At 45.2% G+C, this 24,552-nt stretch overlaps 1 protein-coding gene across 4 annotated transcripts in view; it reads right to left on the bottom strand.

Annotated features, from left to right (window-relative positions):
• The window catches only part of LOC143501290 (SAM and SH3 domain-containing protein 1-like), a 47,980-nt gene that overhangs the window by 12,198 nt on the left and 11,230 nt on the right, over positions 1 to 24,552 (bottom strand). Inside the window, exon 1 of one of the 4 annotated variants that reach the window (XM_076994934.1) lies at positions 3,776 to 3,895. The exons of 2 other annotated variants lie outside the window; for them this stretch is intronic. The gene's annotated coding sequence lies outside the window, so the exon portion shown is untranslated. Of the gene's footprint in view, positions 1 to 3,454; positions 3,474 to 3,775; positions 3,896 to 24,552 lie in introns of those variants that run through there. One more of the 4 variants, XM_076994935.1, reaches the window with a different exon arrangement.

Below are 24,552 nucleotides of genomic sequence, written 5' to 3'. Positions count from 1 at the left end.
TATTGGGCTTCATTAATATTCCGCGGACTAGGCCGAGCAGTGGTGCAGGACGTGCGTCTTTCTCTCCCCCTCTCTCTCTCTCTCTCTCTCTCTGAGCTGGTTGGTGATGCGCGCATCAATGCCACTCTCAGTGGTCTATTCAGCACGGCCAGCAGCCTCAACGTCCACAAAGATGGCCGCAAAAAACAAAAACAAACGACAGTGGTGGAGAAAACGGCCACGTTAGTCCCGCTATTGTACAAACGTGACTGCGCACATATTTGCGCACAGCCCATAATAAGTTACATTTAGCGCTCCGTGATGACTCTGGTTGAACATGCACGCTAGCCAGGGTTGAGACCTCACTTCCAGCCCAGTGGTTATGAGGTCTGGACTCGGGAAACCATAGTTCTACACAGCCTCATATTTTCCATGCTCTGACATATTCGATTCAAGTCATGCGGATCTAGATAATTAGCTGACAAACCGACTAATGCGTTTCAGAGTTAGAAAAAGTAAAATGTACAAATTTGTGGGCCCCCTGAACTGGAGCTGAAATACTATTGTATAGTGCAAGACCGAATCCTGCAGCACTAAGCACAGCACTAATGCACTACACTTTTCCAACCATACAAAAGGAAAATGCCCCTTAGAACAACCCATGCAAAGAAGCCTTATCTCTTGCCTTTAAACCAAAGGAATCACCTAAGGAATTATAGTAAACAATATTTTGTATATGGGCAATAATTGTGTTAATTAGAAAAAGGTTACCAATGAATATTAGGCTGAAAGTAGCAAGGATGCACATTTATTTACTCCAGAAGCACTGCACAGAGCTGTCTGCGCTTCTGAAGTGGTGTGAGACGCTTCCTTCATTCCGGCGGCTGGAAGCGAGCACATTCCTCAGCCACAAGAGGCACGGGGGTCTCGTGGTCCTGCCCTCTGTGACTGGCTCGACTGTCCTCGAAAAAAGAGAACCATTCATTTGTTAAGTGACATGCCCTTGAGTCAAAGCCGCACGAAATCTGGCTGCTTTTCTCCAGTTGAGAAAGGCAGTGGTGGCCTAATGAAAAGCACTGTACTGGGACCGGCTGCAGAGAGCTGCCCCACACAGGCGCCCTGTGATAAACACTCCATTATGGCCTGATCACATGATCAATTCACAGTCTCCAATGTGTAGCTCTTTCTTTCGCATGTAAACAGTGATTTGGGGGAGGAGGGAATTAAGAGCCTCGGGGGGGAAAAAATAGAAGTAGCGGAAGAGGAGACAGTCATTCAAACGCTCAGAAACTTCGTTTATGAACTAAATGCATAAGCCGCATACGGCTGCAGATAAATAAAGCTATGGGCAGGTTTGCAGGCCTCAAGGGTCGCCATAATCCATAGGGTTGTGCGTACCTGCTGACACGGAAAATGAAAGAGGAAAGGGGACCCACTGGTAAACAAGTCCATAATGAAACCTAAAGCTTTGAATGCACACAGGACATGACGGAGCAAAGCAGAGTCAACGCACTGATGACAAGAAAATAATCTCAAAATGTCTCCGGATTTCGCAGCAGGCCAGAGCACACACAGGACCGTGAGATGATGTTTATGAGATTGCTGGAATGAGGAAGCCCTGTCGCATTAGCCTGGACAATGAGGAGCAAATTGAGCATGTCACAGGCGCGTGGGGCTCAGGGCCCGCGGGGCGGGGCAGCGGGGGAGTGGTCACGCCTGACCGAGCAAGCTCATTTATCTCCACTCTCGTGGTGAAGCAGCAGGGGCAATCCGACTCACTCCACCCGCCCTCCGTCTCAGAGGAGGACCCTCAGCCTCATCAGCACACAGATGAAGAACAGTGGGGCTGGAAGTCTCACGGCAGCCCTGATAACGTGCCCTGATCCCCACACACACACAGGCTCCTCCAGCACACTGCAGCTGGGCCACATTCACCTTGATCGGGTTTTCCACGGCCCATAAAAGAGGGCGCTGGGGTGAAGAGTGGAACGCTATAGACTCTGTGATTCATCAGGAATGATTTCTGCGTGGCTTCTTTTCATCTTGACACAAAGCATCTTGCATAAAGACATCGCATGAAACTGGAAGCCAATTTGGGGGATTAAAGTAGTTTTGTGCTTAGGTGTTCTGCGACATGGTTCATCACTAAAAAGCAGATATGGCAGATAATACTGCCCATATAAATGACATCAGCTAAAAGGAACTAGTGATCATGTGACTGCTTCATATTGCCATGACTGACATGGTTAAAGACAACTGACATGGTTAAAGATCATTTATTCATTTCAGACTTGTTAGGAAATTCACATACTATAAAACTTTGTTTATCAAAAATATTATGTAAAATATTATATAAAAATATTCATCTGAATATTGCAGTCTTGCACAACGTCAGTACCGCAAAAGGTGATATTAGGATAATGATTAACAGGAGGATCTACTGCACAGCCCTGGATTCTAGATAGAATATTATCTACATATTATCTAGAGCACATTGTACCTCCTTTTGTTTAGCAGATGGCAGAGACCCACAGCGAGACTATCAGCTTTCTGTCCATATAGCCTTGTCTCACACACTCAGCCAAATCCAATCCTGCTGAGAACGGATCAGAGTGAAGCATGCCAGAGGACAGCACTCCCCCAGCGGGTCCTTTTTACTGCAGAGCACACGGAGCCCAGCAGGGGGGAGCACCGTCTTACACCCCCACATCCCCACACAGCAAAGACCCCAGGGGTGAAGAAAGCCTACAGTGTTTATCCAAGTCTAGCTGGTCACGAATGAACACTGGAAGAGTTCATTCAGCAGTGTGAGCGTTAACGCTGGAGTCATTCTGCATGGACACACTTCCCCCTGAGTGACTCGCACCTTTGATCACACACCCACGCATCCGCGGCATGACTTACAGCAGATCGTCCTTCATCCCCAGAGCCCAAACTACACAATCTCGTACTCCGGCAGACCTGAGAGCCGTTTTTTGTGCCAAGATGAGGGAAATCATTTGAGAGAGGATTCTCCAGGCCAAAGTTAAGCAGCTCTCCAGCCAGTGATTAGCACATGTGAATTAAGTGTGTGGAAAGACAAATGTCTCAGACTCTACAAGTTATAAGCGCACTTCCCCCCCCAGTGAGAGGAACTCCATATAGTCCCTACAACTGTCTGCAGGACTTCTTGAAACATTTATGCCAAAGGAGCTATGTAATCAAGTACATGTGTTCTGATCCGTTTTCGGTTCCCTCTCCTAAGGCAACTCCCTACATTTGGTCCAGCCCATATCCTATAGCTCAACCATGAAGCCTTTCAAATGGAGAGAAATCCTAGTGTTTTCTGGGGTTTTCCATGAAAGACTAATTAATACGTTTTGATCACATTTAATATGTTGATGCAGAAACATTACAACACGCACTCAATTCTCCAAAGATCCAGAACAGCTAATTGTGATCCCACAGTAACGCTGGAGAGGTGGAAGATTCTTACCAAAGACTCCTGGGAATCAAGGCCATGGACTTGCCACCCAAACAAACAGAAGTGGGAGACACCAATTCCAGTCTTCAAGTTAAGGCAACTTTAGGGCTGTTTAACAACTTTTGCAAACAAAGCAAGGACTCCAAGCATAAAAAGTACACACTGTGCATCCAGAAACCTTAAACTCATTGCGATGACAAAAGACGACATCATACAAGCCGCATGCTTTAAAATCTGCAGTGTAACTTCTTACTCAACATTTCTGTCCGCCCGCTGGACAGCTTGTCATTTAACCTCAAGAGAACAGAAATACATCTAATGAACTCCACTCACCACTGCTTGAGCTCACGAGTGGAGCAGCTCTGTTGTAAGCACACAGCTCGAGTCCTGTTTGAAACTTTTCCTCCGTGTCCTCAGAGAACAATGCATGCCCGAGAACTGCTGGGGGGGTGGGGGTGGGTGGGGAGGTGGTTTAGGGGATGGCAGCATGGGGGGGTCCAACACACATTCATCATCAGGCAGCTGGCCAGTGGTGAGAAGCAGATGACGTTACGGTCTGCTGGGTGGAGCTCGCTCTCTCTCTCCCTCCCTCCCTCCCTCGGACACAGCTCAGCTCAGACGAGCTGACTCGGGGCGGATGCCACGACCGCACTTTAATAAACTTCCGCTGACTATCATCCCAAATGTGCATGCGGGGGAAGGAGGAGCGAGTGTGAAGCGGGGGAGGGGAGATTAGATTACCCTGACAAAGGCTGGAAGAGCCTTATTCAGAGAACAAGCTTGTATCTTACATTCTTGGATGTGATGCCTAATCTCTCTGCTGATGACCAGATGTGCAAATCTTTGGTGTTTTGTTGTTTTTTTTTTTACCTCAGAAGACACAACAAAGTTGTGTGATTCGCTAGTTTGTAATAAATTTTTCCATGGTTCGTTTTTGTTTTTGAAAAACAAGTTGATTCATTTAGGTGTCCTTGTAGCATGTGGAGGCAGATAAGAACTACGTCTTGGCTTGTTATCAAGTCAATCGTAAATGTATAGTCTGCCACTAGATGGTAGCACATTGCAATAAACAGTCAGTGAATATGGAGCAGGTCTGATTGGTTTATTTTATTAGACACCAAAATCCCCCTAAATATTCAAAAGCATTCACTGTAAAAAGCTGACCAGACAATTTCACCACATGCATCACATTGGTCAATTCAATACTAACAGTCTTGTACAAACTGATGACCACTGCCTGTCCTGGTCTGCCTTAGACTGCAAGGTGGAACCAGTTCCCTTCTGGTGCAAGTTTGCTTGCTTAACTACAGCCATCTGTCTCCACTAAGGGTCCCCATGCCATAAGATTAACCGTGTTCTGGTGTACCAGTGACATGCGTCTACAGCACACCCATTCACGTATGCACACAAGCACAGTGGGCTCGATTACCTGCTGTCTGTCTGTCAGTGGGAGATTAAGTGGAGAGGTCTGCTCACACTGCTCCCTGTCCTAACATCGCTGTGGAACAGTTATGCACATCAGATCATTGGCAGTAAGAAGAGTGGGAAGAGCGGGGCGGGATTGGGGTGTGTGTGTGTGTGTGTGGGGGGGGGGGGGGGGGGGGTGAGCCATTTGTCACAATTGTTAGTGGGAACAACAGTGTGTGAAAAGGCTCTTTTTTTTTGCAACAGTAGACCAGTCTTTTTATAACCATCACCAAGTCAGGCATGAACATAATGAGTCATGACTATGACAGCTCTCACTTCTACCCGAGAACAATGCGTCATGACAGCCTTGTGTGTTTTCAATAACACCTCAAGAAAGAACAACCACTATGTGGAAGCAGTAAACACAGTGCTGCTAAGCCTCTTCAGTCATCACTCGGGTCATGAACAGTGTACATCACACAGGGCATGGACAGAGTACAGCGTGCTTTCTGTAATCCTGTGAGGATGACTCATTTCAAACAAACAAGGTATTTTAGCTGTGTTGGTAGTCATTTATTTATTAATGAATATAATTTCCGGCTAAAATATGGTAAAGATTTTGGGGTTTGGTGTAGTCAGATGTTTTTATTGCCCTTATTTCATTCTGCTGACTGTGTGATGATTCACCATGTCAAGAGTGAGGCATAGCCAACACTTTGTTTGTCTAAAGTTGCCTGTCTGGACGGTGCACAAACAAATTCAGTCAGGTACACTGGTCAAGCCGTAGCAGGTTCACACACATGCATGCGCACACACACACACACCACCACCACAGGAGAAAGCACATCAGCTTGCTCAGCTCTGCATTTTGAATTGGTACGTAAGATTTCATCATTCCATCCCAGCTTAGCCTGCAGGAGAACTGCAGGTGGCACCCACTCCCCCCCCCCCCCCCCCCCCCCCCCACACACACACACACACACACACACACACACACACACACACACACACACACACACACACACACACACACACACATGTGCATAGATGTAAATAGTGACACACTGCCCCTCAGAGGTTTGAAGCAGAATAAAACTTTGCAGCACCAGTACTCTCTTCTTCCTTTACGTGACTACAGTTCCAAAAAGGATCCAAAAGGAATCCTAAAACTGAAAACATCCGGGACACCGTAGGAATGATGAATCCGGGACACTGTAGGAACGACGAATCCTGGTGCGACATCACTGTCAGATAGGAAACACTCATGCATACAACAAAACCAGGCTGTCAGCATCGGAAGGCTCCTTTTGCACAGTCTGCTTATTTACTGCACCCCTCTTGGTTGAAGTGAAGAGCAAACAGCATCAGAATAGCACCACAAGTCTGTAATAGTCTCTAAAACTCAAGAAACACAGCAGCATTTATCACTTTTTAAATGAGTCCCCCTTCCCACTACCCTCACTGGTTTGTGTGGGTGTGAATGATTTGTGTGGCTGGTCCTTTCTGATGAGCTCATTCTTTAATCTCACACCCTTCCCCAGGACGAAGTGACCATGTTCCATTGGCCATACACTGAAATGTGTCTTTGCTCTTTAAGTCAGGGAGAGGTTAGAGGGGCCCAAGCACCTTCATCAGCTGTTGCTGAATTATGCTGCCCTTGTGTGTTTGCTTGTTGTGTAAGCAGGACCCATCAGCTGTGCTCCGCCTCCATGTGAAAACCAGCCAATCACGGCACACCCCAAAAACATCACCTTAGGCTGCCATCAGTCAGGTAAAGCATGCAGTGACCCGGCTGCTCTGTAGACCGACACTGACCTCTCCTCAGGGAGACAATAAAGAGGCACTTTTATCATAGCAGTCTTAATTACGATTTACCCACGTCCCTCAAAAGCAGAGCAGGACAGGTTTCCCCCGAGACCATGAGCTAACAGACCAGACCAGATCCGAAGACTTGATGAGACTATGCAAATGAAGAGCAGAGATAGGAGCTCTGTCACCTCAGCTGAATGCTCCTTCAACCACACGCATGAATAATGCTGCAATTTAAATATTTGTCTGCTTTAGATATGACAAACTCGGAGACCACTGAAGTTCAAAAACTACAGTGCCAGCCTGACTCACGATAGCACAGGAAAACTTCTAAATGAGAGGGTCGTATTAGGAATGAGGCTCTATTCACTCCAAGCAATATGATATATTTAGACAGCTGTGCTATTCACCCCATATGATTACGGATCTCAAGATCTAACTGAATTAGCCAAGACTGGAATCAAGCATGTCAAACCCACATGCGACATAAATGCCTTTTCTGACAAACGCCTGAATACTGACTAATGTAAACAACTGAAACTAAGCAGTAGTTGGCTTGCCTGTAAGCGAGGAGGAGCTCACTGCAGGAACATGTCTCCGACTCGATATTGTCCGTAATGATGCGCTGTGACAGGGTGATTACACATACATCATTATAGGGCTCTTCAGATAAGAACTCTGCTGATTATCAGGCCTAATTAATGAACGTGCTGGTGTAGAGTCTCCAGCCACTGCTGTCCCGGTCCCACCTCACAGGGTAATGAGCACTTCATCAGTGTCTTGCTTTGTCAAATTGCAAAAAGTGTGAAAATGAGGAACACCCTACGTAATTACAGTGATGGGGGGCCCCATTCTCTCAAACAATTAAAAAGCTGTCATCCTGCAGTGGAGCCGTGTCGCACAGCACACGGTGATGGGTGGTATCCCACAAGACTCCACAGCATGGCACATTTTGCCATTGTTGTCATAGAGAGTAATTATAATGCTGGAGTTAACAAAAAAAAAAGTCCATTCGTGCATCCTTATCTTAAGCTCCTAAAGTGTGCGAGGGGAAGGTAGAGGAGACAGCCACAGCTCTGCCTGTTTATATGAACATCAGCTCGGAATGGAGGCACGGGAGGCTTCTGGCTCTCCTAGATGTGCTGGGAATAAGTTCCTTACCCTTGACTGTGTTCTCGTTTCAGTAAAGCTTGCACCACTAAGACATCTGTCGTTCTAAAATCTCCCACGCTCCTCCCCCGCTCCGGTCCACAGCGTCGCACTATTGTTGGTCTGGGAAGACGCTGTCTGTTCTAAAAACGGTTCTCTCTGGCGTTGACACGAACGCTGCCTGTCCTTCCGTCTCCCTCCTTTTATCATTTCACCCTCCGTCTTCACCCTCTTTCCGTGTCCTCTCTTTCCCTTTCCACTGCCCTCTCCTTGTCTCTATCGTTCTTCATCCCCCTCTCTCCATCCTCCTGTCCCTCCCTCCCCCACCTATCTCTCTTCATCCTCCTCTCTCTCTCTCTCTCTCTCAATCTCTCTCTGTCCCTTGATCTCTCCCCAATTTCTTCACCCCCCAATCTCTCTCTCTCTTTCATGGTGATGTGGGTTCCTCCTGGGGCCTGTTCTTAATCTGTCGTCACTTCCATAAGCCCCGTTTCGCCACTGCTTGCTATTATTCTGACACCGGAACAGTCCGATTCTGCGTTTTCCAGCACACAGCCTGCAACGCCTTGACGGGCCGATCCAGAGGTCCGGCCTCACCCTTCACACCTCATACGTGCTCCTTTGACCGAACACAGCCGCCTACATCACTGCAGAGTCAAGGTCTCCGTTTCACGTTCTGTCTACCCAGCCTGTCTCGCCATGTGGAACAGCACAAACTAAAAGCAGCCTGGATGAAGAGCACTGTGGGCACGCCTCATTGGTAAGGCCATCCACACATTCCTAGCCATCTCAATTCTTTTCCACTCACTTAACGAGTTGGCGCTCAAGACCTGGAAAAAGCGCAGAACAAAAAATTTTCAGCACGGTATCAAATTGTGTGATCGTTTCATGCACAACAACAAATACAACAGCAAAACAAAGAACATGTAAACTAACTACATGGCCAAATAGTAAAAGAATAAAAAACCCATTAAATATCACAAGCCACGTACACTAAATCAACAATGACTTGTGAAAACCTGGCCAATAGTAAATGAAATCCCTGCATGTGTGGTTTATCACTAGCTGGGTATAACTGAAACCATGCTGAAGAACATTCCTTAAGGATTCCACACACATTTAAGGATGCATTAGTATGGGACAAATCAACCATAATAGACCGTAATGAGACAGCACTGCACTGCTCTGATTTAACAGGCTGCATGAATCATGAAACAGATTGATTTTCTCATCAATACAGGGCCACCCACTTGCTCCAATGCAGGCAATTTACAGTCATTGCCCAAGTGTCTGCCCAAGTCATTGCCGGGAGAGTCTGGCTCGGTCCTGTACATAAGGGCTCAGACGCTATGCTGCAGCCTGATTTCCACTACAGGGCCCACTGACAGCAGCTTTAAACGCAAAGGGAGGGAATGTGTCCCACAGGGGACAGAGCAGCACTCGCACAGTGCCTGACAGGACACACCGCGGGGGATATGAGGGACATTCCAAATTAAATCCATCTTAATCACCTAGTCATAAAAAATATATATCCTGGTACTGAATAATACATGGACATATGCAGGAGGGATCAAACCATGAATTATCTACCTCTGCTCAACAAGATACATCAAGCTGTCCTCGTCAAATCCATATACAGTATAGGGTACCTGCTCCAGACCTGTCAGCACAGATTAACTAAACGAGTCAATGTGGTAACATTAAAGCAATTACCAGCAATGTAGAAGATGTAAGCTTCTTTTCAGAGGAGACATTATGCAGCACTTAAGGGTTTGGGGGCCAGATATTCAGAAAGTGTCCTAAAATCACAATCATTCTTCAGAACAAAATGAACAGAATGGGTTTCATGGCCCCAACAGTCCCTCCAACTCTGGGTGGCACTGAGCCGTGTGCTAAGCCTCTCCATGGTTTGTCCTTTTGTAATGAGTATCTCCAGTTCTGCATCTCTTTTCTCAGTGGGCATAAGGAGAGCAGCGGAGTGGAGGTAGGTGGAGGTCTCCATTACCCTGACACAGTCACCTCTCCTCCACCTCCCACCACCTCCACCGCCTCTCTCTCACGCAGCTCACTGCATGTTCCTGATGCAGTGGAATTTCTCATTTCTACAAGTACTTCAGAGTAAAGTCATTCAAATAAGATCGCAAATAATCACCATTAAAAAAAAAGATGGCATGTGTCCAGCAAGCAGAGTGAGGTGCCCGAGTGTTTGTTCAGGAACTTTGTTGTGTCCCTTTCCGAGCAGGGAGAGAGAACTGGGCTTCAGCTCTGCTGGAACGTCATGGATATACATAATCTGGGCCACAAACAAGAGCTTTTCCTTCCTGTCTGCTTGCCAGGCGCCCCGTGGAGAGCGCTTAATAACATCCCTGTCAGCCAGCTCCTTTTCAGCCCTCATAATAAAACTGCTCATTCTGCAGTTCCTCAGCATCTGAGGAACGTCTCTGGTATGCCTGGCAACACCATTTGTTTGAAGTAATGCTGAATCAGAGAGATTCCAGAGTGGACCCACCGAAACCAGGCCGAACTGGGAACCTTGAGGAGGAAGCAGTACTTGGACACGATTCACGATCAGGCGCAAGTACCTCTTTACACTAATAACAAAACCCACACAAAGTCATGGATGAACTAAGGCTAAGGATCCGGATGAGATGTTGTGATTCAGAGGTGGGGACTCGAGTCACATGACTTGGACTCGAGTCAGACTCGAGTCATTAATATTAAGACTTTTGACTTGACTTGAAAAAATATTCAGAGACTTAGACTTGACTTGGACTTTTACACCAATAACTTGGGACTTGAATTGGACTTGAACCTGTTTACTTGCAAAGACTTGATTTTTTAACCCCAAATCTAAATTTTAAAACGCATATTAATATTTATAAAGTGCGCCCCATTAATTTCATTTCCGTCCTTCTGACGCAGACCAGTCCTCTGCTTTTCCACACTCTGTACGTGTGTGTGTGCGCATGAGCTGCAGCACAACCAATCAAATGGGGGATTGGCGAACGTAAATTTTTACCGGGCGGGGTGTAAAATGGACACAAATTCAGTATTATATCGCAATGGATCGATCGCCAGTGGTTGGTGCCAGAGCGAACTAGCAACTCATTGAATCATAGATGTGGATCAGAGGTAAATAAACTAGATTTTTTTCCGGCGTGAGAAATCGGATGTGTGGCGTGAGAGCGTGTGAAGACGGTCAAATGCGTGTGTCTCACGCTCAATGCGTGAGGGTTGGCAACCCTGGGTTCTGTATCTGAACTCGGGGAAGAGAGCCTCTCTCTGTCACCATCATAATATCCAGTTCTATCTCAGCATGGATTGTGTATTTGAAGACATCTACATCGAGAAAAAAAATATATTGACAAAAGTGGAGCGAGTTTTCAGCTATGGGGACATCATTCATCGTGCACAAATGACATACAGACTTTTGGCCAGCAAATGCAATGCAGAATAGTTTACTGAAATGTCTAAAGTTGCAGATTCCTGTTAATTGTTCAGTTCTTATATTTGTTTGTCTTGTGTCACTCACACATGGACACACATGTTCTCCAAGAAACCAGATAAGAGAAGAGAGGGAAAAATGCTGTTATGGTTCTTTGTATTGTACTGTGAAAATATCAGCACTTTTTATTTGAACATGGAGTTCTACTTATGACTTTTTCACAGAATATTTATTTCTGGAAAATTGTAGTTTAAAGTATGAATATTTTTGCAGCTAAGTTTAACAAATTGAACTGTGCAATAAAGAGGTGTAATTTTAATTTTTTTAATACTTCGTGTTTTCAGTTGCACATGTTTTATCAAGATTTGAGGAGAATACAGATTTAAAAAAGAATTTACAATTTAAATTTATTTACATTTAAAATATACCTGCAACATTGGTAAAAAAAAAAAAAGACTCGAAAGGACTTGAAATTCCAAGTTTCAGACTTGGGACTTGACTTGACTGTTGCCTGTCTTGACTCGAGACTTGACTTGACTTGAGTGTCTTTGCTTGAGACTTGACTCGGGACTTGAGGTATAAAGACTTGGACTTACTTGAGACTTGCAAAACACTGACTTGGTCCCACCTCTGTTGTGATTACACGGTACATCTGATTATGATACTTTTCAATGTATTGAGAATATTCTGTCATGGCTTTGACGTTGAATTGTTAAGGATTGGCCTGCGTTATTCAGACAACAGATTTGAATGATGCAAATGTTGCGATTCATCAAAAACACTCACTGAACACTCTTCCAGAATGACTAGCATTGATCAAGAAGCTCACGGTGCACAACCTCTCTCAGATCTCCTCAAACGAGCACAGGGGCAACTGATGAGATGACGAGGTCTAACCGTGGCTGTCGGAGGAGAAAATTGAGCATGTTGTTCTTGTGTCGTTGAGTCCTGTGGGGGGACTTGGAGTCTGGGATGGAAAACTGGGATGGAGTCCACTAATCCCAGCACTAGAAGCACAGTGAGGGCATAGCTGCAGGACCAGAATGTTCATGCCAGGATCTTCCTGCTGATTACCAGTCAGAAAAATCTCAAATCAGTCTGTGCTGGAAATACAGTAGAATCAAAAGCAAGAAAGAGCCGATGGCTTCCTAGAGGCAAGACGATCATTCTCATTCTGACACGGCCATCATGGCGGGGGTTCAGAATCCCCAGGTTTCTTCAGACTACCCAGGAGAAACCACGTGGCCGTCTGGATCACAGATCCCCAGCCGTGAGCAAGTCTTGTCTCCAATGCATCCCAATGTCAGGAAACACGAAACTGCAGCAGCCAGATCTCACCAAGGCTTCGACAGCTGAGTGCCAATGAGCGCAGGGCAAAGCTCCGTCAACAAGCTGATCACTCAGGACAATTCTTCATGTTGCACTGATGTCGCAGTTGCCATTACCACAATTACATTTACATTTAGGGCATTTAGCAAACGCTCTTATCCACAGTGACTTATAAAGTGCTTTACCATCTGTTCACAGAATGCATCCTAGATGGTAGCGTAGATACGCCAGAATTCAAGATACCCTTGAACCAGACTACTACTAAACTACAGGAATTAAAAACCGATACCTAGAAGTGCAAATATACATAGACATAAACATACAATGTAAAGTACAAGGACAACAAATGTCATCTGCGGTGTTAGTTGTCATTTAACTACTCAACATCCAGGCGAGTCTTTTGTCTAAGATCATTTGAGAAACAACTGGAAATATTTGCCTGTATCAGCATATAGTAACAGGGTCGCCATGGCGCACAAGACCAAAAATAAGTCCCCATATAGGAACGCTAAAGTGCAGTGCTAAGATTAGTGCAATTCATTTACTGGAACATTGGCCCTTCCTCTTTCCCCACAGCCCTGCCGTGATAACGGATTAACCACCCCGTGAATAATAAACATTAGGTGGCGCTTATGGGTGAGTCTAGCACACTTAACTGGGCACCGGGGACCCATTTGACCTTGAGTGTTAATGTGAATATCCGGCATTTAGTGTTCCTACTCCCTGCCTTGGTCGGGTAAGTGCTCTCTAGGCGGAGGTGGAGACACACAGGAGTGATGTTCTGAGCTACATCCGTCCACCAATGAAACTACGGCTCAAATATGGCCCTATATTTCCCATCAGCCATTTCATCTCATTTTATGTTTTTTTTTTTTCTTTTTTCTCGTGTAGCTTGGGAAGGATAAAATACAATCTTGGCATAAGATGAGCAGCTGGGATGGGTAAATTTAAAGGTTTTAATAGTTTGGCTTGCTCAACTCTTGGTTTAATTATGCAACATAGTATATGTAAGGTAATTGCAAATTTACTACTTTGGAGCTGCATTTAATTAACTGTAAATCATTAAACCCACTGAAAATTCAACACATACAAAAACAATTAAATAAAAAGGCTTTATATGCACATAAAGAGCTTTCCACTGCTATCCACTGCTGCAATTTGTGTTCTTGTTTTCACCCATTTTCTTTTCACTCAGTCTCTCCAGAAGGATGCAGGCACAGAATATATGGAGTGACAGACAAACAGAGCCCCAAACGCTGAGTGTCAGGGGCTCAGCCTTCCCATCTGCCCACCTCAACCTCCATGACAGCTCCTTCACCCACCACCGTACAAACGAGAACTGCTGGATGATGGATTTACAGCAGTCTTTTAAAACTGTGAGACCTCTCTAAGCCCTAAGCCAGTCTACTGTATCTCTCCACAGTGAAGCCAAGAGGCGACCTTTAGTTCTGACCATGAGACACAAAAAAGGCTCATAAAAAAAAAAATACAACAACTCACAAAATATGCTGGAGGAAAGATGCAGGTCAAAGGTCAAAAGTCTGAACCATTTTCCTCTCTGAGGTCTGAATAAATGCAGGCTGCTCTTTCATTAGGGTGAACAATCCAGATCAGGGTCTCAATAGAGTCCCATAGTTCTGCATGAGGTGCACAGGTGGAGGTGTGCTGATGGGTGAGGGAGGTGCACAGGTGGAGGTGTGCTGATGGGTGAGGGAGGTGCACAGGTGGAGGTGTGCTGATGGGTGAGGGAGGTGCACAGGTGGAGGTGTGCTGATGGGTGAGGGAGGTGCACAGGTGGAGGTGTGCTGATGGGTGAGGGAGGTGCACAGGTGGAGGTGTGCTGATGGGTGAGGGAGGTGCACAGGTGGAGGTGTGCTGATGGGTGAGGGAGGTGCACAGGTGGAGGTGTGCTGATGGGTGAGGGAGGTGCACAAATGGGAGGTGGGACCATCTTAACAGTTAAACGCAGAGATGTGATTTTTTTCCATGAATTCAAGAAGAACAAGAAAAAATAATCAATTAATATTGTTTGCATGTTGATGCAAAAGTTTCTCCAAGTGGAAAATTTCCTGCCATGATTCATCATAACTGTAGTTATGGGACATTTTGCATTTTGGTTCCTAATATTAACCAGAAGACTAACGTGAAGGGAGACCGTCAGAAGATGAAATGCATTTCCAGTGCTGGTTTTCCTTTACTAGTTCCTTCGGCTAGTGTATCAGCACATGAAATGTAATGAGTGCACTTTTAAAACCATACGGTATAAACTGACCAACCTCATTGGGTTAAATTTTTGATTACCTTGAGTACGTGAGAGCAAAAGGGAACACAGATTCCTGCTTCACAGACCAGAGGCGTCAACCACGACTCATTTCAGGGTTTTCAGAATTCTCTCCACACTCTTTCACCAGCACTCCCACTGTCCCCGTGCTGCTGTGTGTTTGTTTCCTGATCACCAGGAAGCCACTTGATACAACAGCGAGAGAGGCAGGGCACCAGCATCCCGCGCCCGCCTCACAACACCTGACCGGACAGCAAATCCGAGGCGCAGCCCTCAGAAAAGCCCGGAGAGGAGCGTGACCGCATGAAAAACTGGACAATTACCCTCCGCAGGGCACAGAACAGCACACAGAAACAACCAGAGCTGCACATGCACGATTCAAGTTTCAAGGACTACAGCAGAGATCTAAACTAACCCATACAGACACGGACAGCTTTCTCCTGGTCTTCAGATCAGAGAGTTTCTTAATAATTGAAAATCATCTGCTTGTAATTCACATAGTCATTGAAAATGCCAAAAAATAAATAGTGGTCCACTCAAGCACAAAGTGTACATTCTCCATGTTCACAATCTCCAGTACACATGATCTGGAGTATCTCCAGTATACATGATCTGGAGTATCTCCAGTACACATGATCTGGAATATGCGTGTTGGAGCCAAAACCCCCAGCAGGTCATGCAAGACTGGAACTCCAGCAATGATGATAAATTCTGGTTTTGGCTTCTGTTCTGTTGACGAATCTACAAAAATATCCATTTTCAATTTCTGACTCTTACAGGAAGCTGAACAATTATGTTGCAGATAGGATGCTGCCTTAGGTTTCTTTATAAATAAGTATTTTAGCATGGTTATTATGATATTAGTTTTAGGGTTAGTCATGTGACCAGCATGACTTCCTGTACAAAATCTCTAAAACACTGACACTAGCAAGCAAGGTGATATTCTGCTAATGCAGTAATGTGGGAAACTGATACTGCAAACGTTGCCCTGTGCCACTTATCGGTGCCTGATTCCCACGGGTCCTGGGTCAGGCGGTGTTTCTGAAGAACCCGTGTGCACCCATTACACCCCCTGGCTCAGACGGGCTGCTCCACAGGTCACCTGCTCGGTGCGGAGGTGCAGAGGTGACCTCTGGTCTGGAGGGAGCTGCAGGATTCACGCTGGCACATCCGGCCATGAGGGAGCGGAGCCAGCTGGATCGTCCGGTCACTGTCTGGCTGTGCTGTGGCTGGCCGGCTCTGCCCTTCCACTGCCCCGCTGGTCACTGAACCAACAGGGTCCTGCAAGGCATCACGTCACCAGCGGAGGCAAAGAGCAGTGCCTCGGGGTCCAGGGGGAAGAGAGACCCTGGCCATCTTCATTCAGTAATAACGATTAAATGCTTTAAAAACGCATTCGTCTTGCAGCTAGATGACGTCTCACAATTTCCCCACTCATGAAGCATCTCTTCGATCTTTAAAGCCGGGTTTAAAGGTTTGAACATATTTAGAATGCTTGAAAAGAATGAGATTAGTATGATGCTGAGAAACTGAAGACGTCTCAACCTTGGCTTCTAAAGGTGAATTTTTAAAAGGTACCAATCAAACAATTTTAAAACAAAAGTTGATTTCCCTGGTTTCTGTCACTAGAAAACTAGAAACTATTTTGTTATTTTTCAAAACAGGGCTCTACAATAACAATAACCCTTGGTTAATTTGATATGCAAAATATATTCAGCTATACTTGGCAAAAGCAACAGGACACAACCCTTAATACTCCAAGGTGAGAGATGAACCACATTAATGTGCTGTTAGCAGACATATCAAAGGTGAGTTCATAGCTCATGCACACTGTAGATTCGTTCTAATGACTGTTTAATTTGTGCTGGCGTGTGAGAACCTCCCCGAGGGACTGAGCTGTGTCTTAACTGCTGATAAGCTTTCATTTATCACTGATTAAAGCAGCTTTGGTGCTAACATCCCCCCTCCATCCCTTCGTCTGTCACCGCGGTCCTGCGGCGTGGAGCCCACCAGCTGCTCATCACAGCCCAGCCCAGGGGTTCGGCACAGGAAAGACCTGCTCCAATATTCATAAAGCATCAAAATGATGGATGGACACCAACTTCAGGATGGGATCACACAGATGGAAGCTGGGAGATGGAGTTGACAAAAGGTGGGGGTTTCGGCGGATGAGGACAACGAACAATGTCATACATGTAAATTCAGCCGCTCCCCTGGGGAGAGAGGACAGGCACTGTCAATTAGAGCATCAATAATTAAAATAGTTGTAGGTCCCATTAGCAGGGATGTATTTCCATGAATAGTTAATGACCCCTGCATCTGCACACACTGACCTGACGGGAGAATGGGGCAAAATCTAGTGTCTGGACTCCAAGCATCTCTTCTCAGATGCAAGAGAAGACACAGCACTGCCATGTGTACAGAGGTTCTCAGAAAAGCTCTATGACCTTTTCAGTTTTTTCATGAGCCTTGCTACTTTGCTTACGCCACAATACACTTTGGAAGCAGAGCATGAAGCGTCTTGCTCTTCCACATGCTCAAAGGAATACAGATTAGAGGCAGTATCTCAAAGGAATACAGGTTAGAGGCAGTATCTCAAAGGAATACAGATTAGAGGCAGTATCTCAAAGGAATACAGGTTAGAGGCAGTATCTCAAAGGAATACAGGTTAGAGGCAGTATCTCAAAGGAATACAGGTTAGAGGCAGTATCTCAAAGGAATACAGGTTAGAGGCAGTATCTCAAAGGAATACAGGTTAGAGGCAGTATCTCAAAGGAATACAGGTTAGAGGCAGTATCTCAAAGGAATACAGGTTAGAGGCAGTATCTCAAAGGAATACAGGTTAGAGGCAGTATCTCAAAGGAATACAGGTTAGAGGCAGTATATCAAAGGAAGAGATTAGAGGCACTATCTCAAAGGAATACAGATTAGAGGCACAAACTCAAAAGAATAGAGGCACTACCTGTTGCTGTCCTTGACATCACTTAACTTGTGCAGTTTCAGAGTATGCATGTGCACACACAAACACATGCATGCTGGCCCTCTTTTGTAAGGGTGCTCTATTCAGTGTTGAGCTCAGTCAAACTCAGGCTGGTCCATCTGTGATCAATGGTGTGTCCATACTCCATCTGCTGTGTCTGGTCAGCCTGCAGGTCCCATGCAGCCTGGCTTAGCAGAATGGGTAAAGATGTGGGTCTAATATTCATACGCACCAAAGGGGCTGGGGCTTATTGGGAACTACTCAGAACAAGAAGATCACCATGGAAATGTTATTCTCTGCTAGTGTCACTATGTACATAATGAAGGACTGCAGATCAGTCTGTGACTAATACCAACAAATACACCAGAGCTGACAGCGATGTTTGGTTCTGGGGGGTACTATAATCTTGTGTACAGGGACCAATTTTGCAAATTTTATACCTTCAGATTTGCTTTTACCTCTCTAGCCAATTTTTCTAAATTAAAATTTTGTAACGGCATTTATAATGCCATAAATGTAAATGTAACAAAATGTACAACTTAGTTTTACAAAAGCTGTAAAGTTTTAATAAAACCCATGAGATGAGTTTTTAACCCCTGTGCTCCCACTTTCAAATAATCCCCCCCTAAAAATCCTTTATTTCCAATTGTTTATGTCCAGTTTTTATAGGTTCCTTTCTGTGCGCATGGTCCATACATAAACACACAGGAGGAAAGTCTGGCGCATTGAGTTGATAGCCTAGATATTTGCATATTAAACCCAATTATGTGTGGCCACTACCACAATTCTCATTCACTGATGTATGACAGTTATCTTATTAAAATCTTACTAGCGTAGAAGAGCTCTTATAATTTACTGAGGTACAGATGAGTTACGCTCTATAAGCACCAAGATTAATCGCTTCATTTAATAATGTACAAAGTGAAAACTACTGAAATCAATTGATCTTTTTTAAACTGAAGAGAAGTTCATTATTTGATTGCCTGAAGTAGACTGAAATATTGCTAATGGAAAGCTAAAACAATTCTTATACACAAAAACTCTAAGCAATATGAACAGTAGAGCGACATGCGACACAATCCAATGCGGCCCTGATCCGTGTTGGGGCATGTCCCCGCGTTGGGGCTGGGATACCTATGTGCTTGGTGGGGGATTAGTCTCCTCTGGGTGAGTGGCCACACTAATCCCTTCCACTATGTTATTCAGCACTAGTGAGGCAGCTGCCCTCAGTTACATGCTGCACTCGTAAGACGTCCCCACTTCACCCAACACCACCACTTGAGAAAACTAGTACACCTTCACTACATTACACAGAAGCATCCCAGCCGCCAGCATACCTTACTCAGTTAGCCTAAAGCTAAACGCAAATCTGCAAGGGCACGTGTGGAGAGTGACAGAACATACATATTTAGCCCAAAACAAACCTACACCAACTACCATAACACAGAGAAAGGGAGAAAAGAAAAAGATTCATGTGAAACAGGATGAATGAATCTGTGGAGAGGCACATTCTCGCACTCTTTCCCTTCAGATTCAGCAGCTGCTCTTCTGCAGGATCACCGACACTCTCTGCTTCCATTTGCATTTGTTTACCTCCCCGAATGGCGATACAGCCACAACCCCGCAATCAGAATGCAAATCTAAATTGATATGAAGCGTGACAAATTGGATATCCGCGCATAACACTGGGGAGGGGTGGAACAGAGGAACCATGTCTGAACTAGCCTATTTAAAAAGGGCTTGTGAGCTGGACGAGCTGTAATGAATCACTTGTCCATCACGCATCAGCTGAAACCTTCCTGAAAGGCTCATTTAGCTCAAGTTCAAGCAAAATCACTCAGAGTTGTTCGCATAGTTGCTTTTAGCTTTTTACACTGCAAAATGGAATGTCTCATGCAGGAGGTTTTTCCACTGATCTGATGTGCTCATCATCTCAAATTGAATTAAGAATGTCACACTGGGGGAATGTTGCATTAATAACTAGGTTCAATAAAATAGGTTATTACCCTGAAACTATTTTGTAACTATGGGGAGTCTTTATGAAAATGATAGAAAGGAGATTGACAAAATTCTATTCGTTTCAACATTTTTTTTATCCATTGCATTTGATTTGTACATGGCAGCTTAAAATGGGTCTACACCCATAATGAGCATACCGAGGATGAAGATGGAAAGAAGGAAACCCTTTCATTGGCAGGAAGACGAACGCTTCAGATAAGTAGTACTGAAAAAGTCATGCCCATCTCCAGTGTCAGCTGGTTTCTGACATGAAATCTGTATGTCCTGAAACCCAAGATTAAACAGAGTTATGACTCTAAAACACTGCTGTCCAGATTCTATTTTACTCAAGAATTCAGTCTACACAAGCAAGGTCTAAACTCACTGTACACAGTAATAATAAATTGAATACTGCAGTGTAATAACAGCAAACACTTTCAGAATGATCAAACTCACCAAGACGTTTACTAATTTGATATGAACACGGCCTGGCCTGTGTGCTACTCAATGACTATTAAAATTTTTGAAACTGATTTGAATGTGAAAGATTTGGCTCCTCTGAAAAAAAAAAATCCACATCATTCTAGTGTGTATGAACAAACAGAAGCCGGTTGAGACCGGTTTGCTTCATTTGCATAAGTGCTCCCCTTCAGCCTTTATTGTGAGAGGTTCTCACCTGAAGGGCTTCCTATAAAAAGAACACAAAAAATGTTCCTGAACCTTCCACAATTCAATTCAATTAAAATACTTTTCATTCCATTGCACATTTGTGGAGTTGCTAATTCTGAGTTTCTCCGCTTTTCTGCCTTTTAAAGGCTTTTAGAATCAGGGCACAGTACAACAGTGTTCAGCCCTCAGAGGCCATCTTACTTTACTTTATCTTATTACAGTGGAAGCTGCTACCTGCATTCTGAGCTTTCCACCACCCATCACAGTGCGAGCGCCATGTGGGAGGACGGACGGTCGTACGGTATTCAGCTATTCAGCTGCGTGCATCACTGGCTGTAGCTTCTACAGCGCAGGGCGCAGCAGACAGGAAATCCCACTGTTGCCACACGGCTGATGAAAATCGGAGGGGGGGGGTCACACATCTCTTCTACATCCAGAACTGTGTCAGGACCACAAGACGACATCTGGAGCATCTGCACAAGTCCCAGAGAATGATTATGGCTTAATTAGAAAGCCTGAAATTGAAAACAGGCACAGAGCAGGGTGATGGAGATTGGGGGGGAGGGGGGGTGATTAAAATGACACGCAAAGCCCAAGGCTGATTGCACTCTGATTTGGTCGGGATGATCTTCGAGAATGTCTGAGAATTACTTCAAGTGCGTTTCATGCGTGCTTGGTTTTTAAAGCGTGCCTTGCTTTCATCAAAACAGCAACACTTTTACCAGACACACCTCAAGGGTTGCGCTAAATTCTTAAGCAGTGGAAACAGCTGAGTTGATACAGGCCTACATTAATTGGTCCCAGATGGCACAGCTAAACAACACGGCTGGCTGGGCATCACAAATTGTGCTTCAGGTGTCCATAAGTAAATAAGTGATTCACACAACTGATTTTATCTCAGGTGCAAGATTAGGCTACTGTTAAACCGCTTCTTGTATTTTCAGTACAAAAAAAGCTTAAAACTGGTTAGATGCACCTGATGTTCACTGTATTTTGAGAATGTTTTTCTTCTCTATATTCCCACGTCTTGTTTGTAGAGAGGGCAGGACACAGCTCCTGTCGGTCACACGGTGAACAAGCTGGAGCACCCCGGTTTGTTGCTGCCTGAAAATGCACCTCACAAGCTGTGATATACGACAGCAGCAGTGACCCATGCAGGAAACTGGGACTGCCCAGGAGAGACCAGAGACTGGAGCACCTTGGAGAGCATGAGAGAGGTAGTGACAGGACATCAAACTGAAATCATAAGGTAATTAAGAGCTTGACATTTTCAATCCCAAGAAGAGTATATCAGTGGTTTTGGTACTCATGTCAGAATTGTTTTGATAAGATGGGTCTTGGAAACTGTGGGCCAAAGCTTCACTGCTGGCTGTGGGGTCTCTGGGCAGAGGGATGAGTATTCAGTGTTACAGGGTATGTGGGAGAATGGAGGGGAGAGAGAGTGCTCTTCCAAAAGACTATAGAGTGTATTCAGACTTCTATATAAACATATCCAATTTAGGACACAGGCAGTGAAAGTGGGGGGAATGGTGTGTGAGGTGAGACAATGTATAAACAGAACAGACACCAGCTGCTGAGCCAGAGCAAAGCAATCAGTACTAATGAAGTGTTTTCGCATCTAAGCAAACCGCGTGAGGTGGTGCTGCTTTAGAGGACATTAATCCTGACCTGCACTGTGGCAGCACGGCTGGAGACAGAACCACGTTTCTGACCTGCCCAGCCGCCTCCCACGTGCAGAAACCAGAAAGCTGGTCAAACGCCACACTGAGGTTTGCAGTCCCAGGATCGTGGTCTTTGACTGTGTTCACACACCCAGCCTTTCGAAGTCATGTTGGGTGTTGAGGACAACCTGATTACGTGACCCCACAACTACCCTGCCGTTGCCATAAACAACCCCGCTGTACTCACTTCAACACGGAGGCTGCACGAGTGCACAGTAGTGCTTGAATGGTAGGGTAGGTAGGAATGCGTGCATGGCACGAGGTGATGGTAACACATGCATGCTGGCAAAGCCTGTGCACAGGGCCTGGGTCCTCACCTTTCACAACAACTGCTCAGTACAAGCGTGCGATTGGCCGGTTGATATGGCATAAGTTATGAATTACCATTGTTCTATCCAGTTGCATACTTCACTTTAAAACATTCCATTACAACTTTCCAATCTAAAACGCTGCACTAAGCGCATGACTCTTAATGTAAAGGAATAAAAAGTTAACCAATATCATACGAAACCGAGATACAACTACCCACCGCAACTCCTCATCAAAGCCAAAGAGCAAAAGGCACATGAAGAGAAGATGTGGACAGGAGATGAGGCTCGACACGGACGTCTGCCCATCACGCTGCACCCAGCACAGGGACTGAATGACAGGTGGTCAACGCAGGCCAGACGAAGCCTGTGTCACGCCTGGGCTCGGGAGCAGAACCAGCCACAAATGCCACTCCCCAGCCGTCAGCAGCATTAGCACCGTATGACGGGCAGATGTCACATGACTTCCGAGCCTGGACCACCGGCTCAGGGAAAATGGATGACATGGACAACGAGTCTGTCCTGATCTAAAATCACACAGCTAATGTTTAAGAAAACAAGGGCATTATCACCAGGTCTTAAGTCCCAGATCTTGTATATTTTGTCAATATCTTCCCCTTCAGCTGTAACTGGCACCTCCTGCAACTGGTATTTGAACAGTAGTTTCAGTAGGCAAGAATTTCACATGCTAGCAATTAACAGGAGGGGAATGTATGGCAGTGCTCCATATATAGAGCTGTGGCCTGGGCTGTAATGTTCCTTATTAAGAATCAGGGCTCACACTGCTGCTTTGCCTCCCCAGGTGGGTTAAGCTTCAATGCCTCAGTATTGATCAAAAGCCTCATTCCATACGCCTCAGACCATGCTCTGTGTGTGTGTGTGTGTGTGTGTGTGTGTGTGTGTGTGTGTGTGTATGTGTGAGTGTGTGTGTATGTGTGAGTGTGTGTGTGTGTGAGAGAGAGAGAGAGAGAGAGAGAGAGATTACATGTTGCACAGGTGAACGAGTGCACAAAGGTTATAGACAATAGTGACTCTGCTTGGTGGAAAAGTCTCCTGGGATCTAGCGCTCACCTCACCCAACATCACAGCGCACCACGAACCTGCAGATGCTGCTCAGTGAATACTGGGTTGCAGGCTGTTGCTTCTGCTACTGTCTCTCGCATCAATCCTCCATTTGCATTATGCTAAGGCTGCCCAGCCCCCACTGCCTTCCAGGCTGGCAGGATGGAGGGGCCTTGAGGGCAAAGCGGATCCGCAGAGACCAGAGGCAGCAGTTCAATCCCAGTTCAGTGGACAAGGGCATCTGTTACTGTTCACTGACAGGGCTCGAACTGGGAAGGCACTCTGTGTGTGTAAAGGTTTATTAAGGAAAAAAACTTGAATGTGTATGCACACAAAATCTGACATTACCTTTAACCAGAGAGGCAATACTCGAACTAGCATTAACTACACAAAAAGTTAAGGTACGATTTGAAACATAGATTATGAAACAAAGAAATAATACTGATGTGCCTTGCTTGTATATAGGATTATATAGAAGTATTAACTTCTCAATTTATTTTAGAAGATTGACAGAAATATGTCCATATTAAATGTAGTTAGCTATCTATCTCATAGTTAGATATATATCAGGTCAATACCAGTAACTGGTTTCACAGGAATTCTAGCTGGAAAATGAGGGGAACAGACAAGAAAAGTCCTTACTTACTATATCTTGTTTGATGCATTTATCATTACAAAAATAACCTGCATAAATTTGGTATATTTGGTACAACATTGTACATATGAACTTAGTCCAGCATTTTGCAAAACCCAATCACCATAAGCCTGGTAATCAACAATTTGGCTGCAGTGATATCAACCATTGAAAGTCCCTCGAGAGTCAAGCAGACAAGCCAAGCACTGCTCACAGCTGACTGGTAGTGACCTTCACTAACTGCCGTATCTTTAGCCATCTGTCTCTTATTCAGCACTCTCATGGCCTTGAATGCGTTTAAACCAGAAAACAGCTTCT

This window comes from Brachyhypopomus gauderio, unplaced genomic scaffold (assembly GCF_052324685.1).
Source record: "Brachyhypopomus gauderio isolate BG-103 unplaced genomic scaffold, BGAUD_0.2 sc168, whole genome shotgun sequence".
Taxonomy (NCBI): Eukaryota; Metazoa; Chordata; class Actinopteri; order Gymnotiformes; family Hypopomidae; genus Brachyhypopomus; species Brachyhypopomus gauderio.
The sequence above is the reverse complement of the archived record's forward strand: the minus strand, read 5'-3'. Positions and strand labels throughout refer to the sequence as shown.